At 48.9% G+C, this 8,762-nt stretch overlaps 1 long non-coding RNA gene across 1 annotated transcript; it reads left to right on the top strand.

The window, feature by feature from the left end:
* Positions 1–322: 322 nt before the first annotated feature.
* On the top strand, positions 323–5,404 carry LOC137561449 (uncharacterized). The gene is made up of 3 exons (XR_011030019.1): positions 323–528; positions 4,483–4,580; positions 4,985–5,404. It is a non-coding gene; the product is annotated as an uncharacterized lncRNA (long non-coding RNA).
* Positions 5,405–8,762: the final 3,358 nt, after the last annotated feature.

Below are 8,762 nucleotides of genomic sequence, written 5' to 3' on the forward strand. Positions count from 1 at the left end.
ATTTTGAATCCGGAGTGTTGTGTAATCTGCACATATTATAGAATGATGCAATGTTAGAAAAAACATTATATACCTGAAAATAAAAGTATGAGAATATTTTCTTTGCTGCTAATCTTCTAGTAATTATTCATAGTACACAACCAATTCACTATATCATATTTTTTTTTTGCTTCAGTGTCTCTTTAAGGGGGGGTAAAGGCTGAGTTCTCAAGTGGTTAAGCTGCCCCTGAGCTCCACAGGCTGGCTGCATAGTGCTTCCTGTATTGTGCTTCCTGTCGTGTTGTATTCGCTGGCTGCAGAGTACTTTCTGTGTGGTGGAGGAGGTCACTGGTAACTGGAATGATGGCTGCAGCGCTGTTTCCTGGGATAAATCCTACAGACTGGACTGTAGCTTTTTAAAAATGTTGCTGGCAGCTGCTTCCGACATGTGATGCAATGATTTCCTCAGGGAAGGAGCCTTCCAGTCTTGCTGTGCTGGGGGTGCCCTCTGCTGCCTGTGCATCACTTCAGCAATATAGACCACATAACGTGAGTACTATGTGTACTGTGCCTGTCAGTCACTGTGGTGGTCTTACTGACATTCACCATCATACCCCCCCTCCCCCCCAGCCTGTCATCAAACACAATTACTGACACATGGATACTAGTTCATGCCTTCGTCACATCAAGGTTAGACTACTGCAACGTCCTCTACACAGGCCTGCATAAGAAAGACTTACGCCGCCTGCAATTAGTACAGAATGCCGCCGCAAGGCTGTTAACGAGCCAACCCTGCCATTGCCACATAAGACCAACCCTGAGCTCACTCCACTGGCTACCAATAAAATGGAGAATTCTGTTTAAGATTGGCTTACTGACATTCAAATCCTTGCACAATCTGGGCCCTGGATACCTGAAGGACTTGTTGCAACTACATCATACCCCCCACAATCTTAGATCAAAAGGACGTAACACCTTGGTCACACCCAGAGTCCACTTCAAAACCTTTGGAGACAGAGCCTTTTGTCATGCTGCCCCTACACTTTGGAACTCCCTGCCACACCCAATCAGGACAGCCCCATCCCTGGAAGCATTTAAGTCTAAACTGAAAACCTACCTTTTCAGTCTGGCATTCATGAACATCTGACTATCTCCTCTGTAACACAACCCAGCCTGAAACCCTGTATTAATCTGAGACACAGCTATGCGCTTTGAGTCCTATGGGAGAAAAGCGCTTTACAAATGTTATTGTATTGTATTGTATTGTATACTATATCCTGCCTAATGTGAGCACTATGTGTACTGTGCATGTCTGTCACTGTGGTGGTCTTAGGGCCTTTTTCCACTACCCTGCGACTTGCGATTTGATTCTGATTGCAAATCGCAAGGTACATTAAACTAATGGAAACTGCAGCAGCAATTTCCATTAGTGCGTTCCGATTGCGATGCGATTTTGGTCAAAACGCAATTGTCATCCTGGATGCAATTGAGCCTTACTATGAGTATAGTAGCCCAATCGCAATCGCATGATGGAAATTGAAACGCGATCACCCCAGTGCCCCTAATGTGCCAGCAGCAGCCACCCCAGTGCCCCTAATGCACCAGCAGCAGCCACCCCAGTGCCACTAATGTGCCAGCATCAGCTACCCCAGTGCCCGTAATGTGCCAGCATAAGCCACCCAGTGCCCCTAATGTGCCAGCAGCAGCCACCCCAGTGCCCCTAATGTGCCAGCAGCAGCCACCCCAGTGCCCTTAATGTGCCAGCATTAGCCACCCCAGTGCCCCTAATGTGCCAGCAGCAGTCACCCTAGTGCCCTTAATGTGCCAGCATCAACCACCCCAGTGCCCCTAATGTGCCAGAAGCAGCCACCCCAGTGCCCCTAATGTGCCAGCATCAGCCACTGCTGTGCCCCTAATGTGCCAGCAGCAGCCACCACCACTGTGTCACTACTATGCCAGCAGCAGCCACCGCTGTGCCTCTAATGTGCCAGCAGCAGCCACCACCACTGTGTCACTACTATGCCAGCAGCAGCCACCCAGTGCCCCTAATGTGCCAGCAGCAGTCACCCCAGTGCCCTTAATGTGCCAGCATCAACCACCCCAGTGCCCCTAATGTGCCAGCAGCAGCCACCCCAGTGCCCCTAATGTGCCAGCAGCAGCCACCCCAGTGCCCCTAATGTGCCAGCAGCAGCCACACCAGTGCCCCTAATGTGCCAGAAGCAGCCACCCCAGTGCCCCTAATGTGCCAGCATCAGCCACTGCTGTGCCCCTAATGTGCCAGCAGCAGCCACCACCACTGTGTCACTACTATGCCAGCAGCAGCCACCGCTGTGCCTCTAATGTGCCAGCAGCAGCCACCACCACTGTGTCACTACTATGCCAGCAGCAGCCACCGCTGTGCCGCTAATGTGCCAGCAGCAGCCACCGCTGTGTCACTACTGTGCCAGCAGCAGCCACCACTGTGCCCCTAATGTGCTAGCAGCAGCCACCGCTGTGTCACTACTATGCCAGCAGCAGCCACCACCACTGTGTCACTACTATGCCGGCAGCAGCCACCGCTGTGCCCCTAATGTGCCAGCAGCAGCCACCGCTGTGTCACTACTGTGCCAGCAGCAGCCACCACTGTGTCACTACTATGCCAGCAGCAGCCACCGCTGTGCCCCTAATGTGCTAGCAGCAGCCACCGCTGTGCCCCTACTATGCCAGCAGCAGCCACCACTGTGCCCCTAATGTGCCAGCAGCAGCCACCACCACTGTGTCACTACTATGAGCAGCCACCGCTGTGCCCCTAATGTGCCAGCAGCAGCCACCGCTGTGTCACTACTGTGCCAGCAGCAGCCACCACTGTGCCCCTAATGTGCTAGCAGCAGCCACCGCTGTGTCACTACTATGCCAGCAGCAGCCACCACCACTGTGTCACTACTATGCCGGCAGCAGCCACCGCTGTGCCCCTAATGTGCCAGCAGCAGCCACCGCTGTGTCACTACTGTGCCAGCAGCAGCCACCACTGTGTCACTACTATGCCAGCAGCAGCCACCGCTGTGCCCCTAATGTGCTAGCAGCAGCCACCGCTGTGCCCCTACTATGCCAGCAGCAGCCACCACTGTGTCACTACTATGCCAGCAGCAGCCACCGCTGTGCCCCTAATGTGCCAGCAGCAGCCACCGCTGTGCCCCTAATGTGCCAGCAGCAGCCACCACTGTGTCACTACTATGCCAGCAAATCCTGCGGCTGACCCAAGAGACGTGAACGCCAGCCTGAATGCGCTGCTTGACAGCAGTGCGTGACATTGTCGTAACTGCCATAGACAGGAACAGATATCCCTTGCAGCACAGAAATCTGTGTGTGTGTGTATGGCCTAGTGCACACGAGAGCGGTTCTGCTGCGGTTTGCGATCCGATTGCGGGTGCGGATCCGCTAGGGTAATGTATTTCAATGGGCTGGTGCACACCAGAGCGGGAGGCGTTTTGCAGAAACGCATACTCCCGGGCTGCTGCAGATTTTGGATTGCGGAGGCGTTTCTGCCTCAATGTAAAGTATAGGAAAAACGCAAACCGCTCTGAAAAATGGCACTTCAGAGCGGTTTGCCAGGCGTTTTTTGTTACAGTAGCTGTTCAGTAACAGCTTTACTGTAACAATACATGAAATCTACTACACCAAAAACGCTTCACAAAACCGCAAAATGCTAGCTGAAACGCTACAGAAAAAGAAGAAAAAGCGTTTCAAAATCTGCTAGCATTTTGCGGATCTGCTAACGGTTTTTGGTGTGCACTAGGCCTCTGTGTCTAGCAGATTTGTTCACACACAACTGCTAGTGGTGTCTGAGTCTTACAAAGTGTGGTTGAGGGCGACAGCCTTGTTTTATCTCAAATAGGGCTGCTCCTCCTTTGGATTTGGTCAGGGCCTGTCTTTGCAGGTGTGCTGTGGGGACAGGCTACTGGAAATCCCCATCTAATAAGGAGCTTATTATAGAGCATGGGTTAGTTATCTGTGAGCTGCAATACACTGCAGAGCTCCCTCAGCCAAACACAAAGCTGCTTCTATACAGCAGTCACTGGGACTACATGGCAGAGACAGAGGCGTATCTAGAGGGGTGCAGGCATGGCTCATGCCATGGGCGCCGCAGCAACATGGGCGCTATGGCTGTCCCCTCCTCCATCTGCCCCCTCCTCTCTCGTGCTCCACTACCATACTGAGGGATGCCGCTTGTTACTTATAGTTGGGGTTATAGTTGAGTTAGCAATCTATACTGGGGCAGCTACTTATTAGATCTAAATACCTATGCTGGGAGCGGGGGCACATCTGGCTACCTATACTGGGGTGTACACAACTCTGGATATCCATACTGGAGGGAAACCTCCAGCATGGATATGGGGCGCAATTTCAGCGTTTGCCATAGGCGCCACAATACCAGGATACGCCCCTGGGCAGAGATCACTTTTATGCTGTAATAGATGAATCTCATATTTCTGCCTTTTCCAGCCTTGTGTTTGTTCCCTACAGGTTGATCCAGTAACAGAACCTCACCGGAGAGATATATAGGTCCTCTTAATTCCCAGGATAGTACACACGAAGATCACACCATCCCCCACCCTCGTCAGGTAGATGGAACTGAGGCTGTAAACATAACATTGAGGGCCCTTTTCCACCAGTGAGTTTGCGCTGGCTGAATCGGAAAGACGCAAACCGCTAGCGATTTTACAATCGCTACGGTTTGCTTTTTAACATAGGAATCGCGGTAGGTCATTTCCACTACCGCAATTCGTTTTTTACGGGAACGCGAACGCGCGGCGGAGCGATATTTGCCGCGATTTTGCTATGCAGTGCATAGCATAGCAAAATCGCGCCCGCAAACGTCGGGGAATCGCCGGTAATTGCGATTCAGCAATCGCTAGCGTTCAGCGTGAACGCTAGCGACTGCTAGTGGAAAAGGGCCCTGACTCCATATGGAATGACTCCACTTCATCAGTGCGTGCATTGTAACAGTGTTATTTTCTGTGTTTAGGCTGAAGGAGTGACAAATGTGAAGCTGGAGGATGGAGATGATGAAGAGACACATGTGAAGGAGGAGCAGCAGTCTGCAGAGAAGAGTGACATGATGGGGACCAGTGACTTAGTGATGCCACTTCCAGGTGAACAAGCAGCCTTGCCCATTGCCACATGTAACAATGTGCTTACACCCAGGGCCATTTCCCACCTATTTGGTGCCCCAGACAAGACCATGTGCACCATCCCTCCGGCCTTCACATTGGCGTCAAATCACTCAGAGCTGTTTGGTAAAAAATAGTACCGCATTAGGTACAGTACAGACCAAAAGTTTGGACACACCTTCTCATTCAAAGACTTGTCTTTATTTTCATGACTATGAACATTGTAGATTCACACTGAAGGCATCCAAACTATGAATTAACACATGTGGAAGTATAGTACATAACCAAAAAGTGTGAAACAGCTGAAAATATGTCATATTCTAGGTTCATCAAAGTAGCCACCTTTTGCTTTGATTACTGCTTTGCACACTCTTGGCATTCTCTTGATGAGCTTCAAGATGTAATCACCTGATATAGTTTTCACTTCACAGGTGTATTGGATTCATATAGCCCCAACATATTACACAGTGCTGGACCATAAATAAGATTACAGATCATGATAGTAGGGTTGACATGCAACACACTGCAGGTAATAAGCAGTGACATACACAATGCCAGATCATGCACTGGAGTAGTAGTCCCTGATATTCAAGTTCACGTTATTCTGTGGGCAGCAACAATCAGATGCCACCAACAGAAAGCTCTGTTGGTGGAAAGAAAAGGAGGCAAGATTCATTTGGGTGATAAGTTGTATGTTTGTGCAGCGAACTGTTAAAGCTGCAGAGTGCTGAATTGTAAAAAATGGCATGGTCACCTGGGGGTGTAAGCCTGTGGTCCTCGAGAAGTTATAAAAGCAATACAAACATACCTATCTTTTGTGGGGAAAAAAAAAACTGTTACAGGTCTACAATCCTTTTGTCTTTGAAAATATAAATGAAAATTGTAAAAGTTAGAGATAACATTGAATACAACTGTGCACTGATTTATTTCATTTCCCTAGAAAAATCAGAAAGCGCATCAGAAACAGAGCCACTACACAGTAGCGAAAGCTGAAGCGGCAGCTCGCCAGACAGCATAGACTTGAGGCTTGAGGTGCGTACACACATGCGACTATAGTCGTTTGTAACGATCGTTCCCCGATCTTTACCAACGACGATCGTTACAAAAAACGAACCACCGACTATTAAGTCTAACGACGAACGAGCCAAATCGCTACAAAAGAAAGTTCTGTCTCGGCGGATTTTTCCCAACGACGATCGTTTGCAAAAGTAGTACATCGTTGGAAACGATCGTTCGTACCAGGCTGGACATGCGCATTTCACTTTTTCTCCATGGAATTTTACAATTTTATGCGCAGGCGCATTAAGTGCTTTTACGTGGTGTAACGTTCGTTCTAACGATGTGATCGTTACACACTTTTTAGAACTAACTTTACTTCGGTCGTTCTTTCGTCAATTAAAAGATCGTTCGTCGTTAACAACGAACGATCGTTGTCGCATGTGTGTACGTAGCACTACCCTCTGAAGCATTTGTTGCATGCCGGTGTAATGTCTGATTACGCTGCCTCAAAGCTGCCCTCCATGGCAGACAGGCGCAGACATGACTTCCTCATTCCACAGAGAGAAGGCAGCACAATCAGGCATAGCACAGCTCAAGGTGCGTACACACATGCGACTATAGTCGTTTGTAACGATCGTTCCCCGATCTTTACCAACGACGATCGTTACAAAAAACGAACCAACGACTATTAAGGCAAACGACGAACGAGGCAAATCGCTACAAAACAAAGTTCTGTCTTGGCGGATTTTTACCACCGACGATCGTTAGCAAAAGTGGCACATCGTTGGAAACGATCGTTCGTACCAGGCTGGACATGCGCATTTCACTTTTTCTCCAAGGAACTTTACAATTTTATGCGCAGGCGCATTAAGTGCTTTTACGTGGTGTAACGTTCGTTCTAACGATGTGATCGTTACATACTTTTTACAACTAACTTTACTTCGGTCGTTCTTTCGTCAATTAAAAGATCGTTCGTCGTTGACAACGAACGATCGTTGTCGCATGTGTGTACGTAGCATCAGACTGTGCTTCTGCAGAGCTGCCCTCCAATGGTAATCAATCCCACAGCATTTCCATGCTGTGAATGGGGTCTATTGTAATGAGCTGAAGGTGGCTGATTGTAGGAGAAGATTACTGCAGACAGCAGTCAGAAGTGCTTGATTTAGAATACTGAGAGTGTAATCCAATCAGCCGTCTAGCTGCTGTTCAGTTTTCACATACAGGCCTAGTGCACACCAGAGCGGTTCTGCTGCGGTTTGCGATCCGCTTGCGGGTGCGGATCCGCTAGGGTAATTTATTTCAATGGGCTGGTGCACACCAGAGCGGGAGGTGTTTTGCAGAAACGCATACTCCCGGGCTGCTGCAGATTTTGGATTGCGGATGCGTTTCTGCCTCAATGTTAAGTATAGGAAAAACGCAAACCGCTCTGAAAAACGGCACTTCAGAGCGGTTTGCCAGGCGTTTTTTGTTACAGTAGCTGTTCAGTAACAGCTTTACTGTAACAATACATGAAATCTACTACACCAAAAACGCTTCACAAAACCGCAAAATGCTAGCTGAAACGCTATAGAAAAAGAAGAAAAAGCGTTTCAAAATCTGCTAGCATTTTGCGGATCTGCTAGCGGTTTTTGGTGTGCACCAGGCCTAATACAGTCACTGCAGAGAGACCTGTTTTATGTGACATAACTACCAGGAGCAAAGACACTTTTTAGTTGAGATATATTATCGTTATTTAGTATTTATATAGCGCCAACATTTTACACATCGTATATATTGTCATGACACTATCTGTCCCGATGACCTGTTACCATGGAGTTTAAGTATGTGTCCAGTCACAGAGTAAGGCTGCATTTCCACTTATGCGGTGCGAATCGCCGCGGTAAAAATTCGCATGCGGATGCGAATTTCGCATGTGGGTCCATGCGAATTTGCATGGATGACGATGTATGCGAACTTAACCATGGCAGCGCTGGTGTGCTTGTCCATTGTTTCTATGTGAATTTGCATGAAAATTCGCATACCCAAACCTCATGCGAATTTCCTATTAAATACATTGTATGCGATTCGCATAGCGGTATGCGGTATACGAATTCTGATGGCTCTGCCATGCAAATTTTTTCTGCACAGAAAAACTCAAAGGAATCCTGACAAGTGGAAACAGTCCCATTCAATTGTATTGCTATGGGAATTTGCATGCGAAAAACGCATGCAAATTCACGATAGTGGAAATGGGCCCTCAAGTATTGTTTTCCGTGCAGTCAGGGTGAATTCCAAGAGCAAATCACCATAAAGGATACCGGAGCCAACTCGCTTATTAGAAATGTGGGGGGACAGGCGTGTACAATGAGCTTTCCTGATAACCACCGCTCCCCCCGTTCCCCTCCTTTGCCTGCTAAGTTCCCCCCGGCTTGCTGAAGATGGGCAGCACCGCTCCTACCCTGGCCCACCTGTGCGCATCATACAGCACGCAATTGCGGCCAGGAGTTCACTGCGCATGATGTCATCTTGACGTCATGCGCAGAGAGTTCCCAGTTGTGTTCGAGTGCTGTCGGGTGTACGCAGCCGGTCCAGCGTAGGCATGGTGCTGCCTGGCTCCGGCGACCCAGAAAAGGTTGCCGGTGTTAATTTATCAGG

This window comes from Hyperolius riggenbachi, chromosome 3, assembly GCF_040937935.1.
Source record: "Hyperolius riggenbachi isolate aHypRig1 chromosome 3, aHypRig1.pri, whole genome shotgun sequence".
NCBI classification, from domain to species: domain Eukaryota; kingdom Metazoa; phylum Chordata; class Amphibia; order Anura; family Hyperoliidae; genus Hyperolius; species Hyperolius riggenbachi.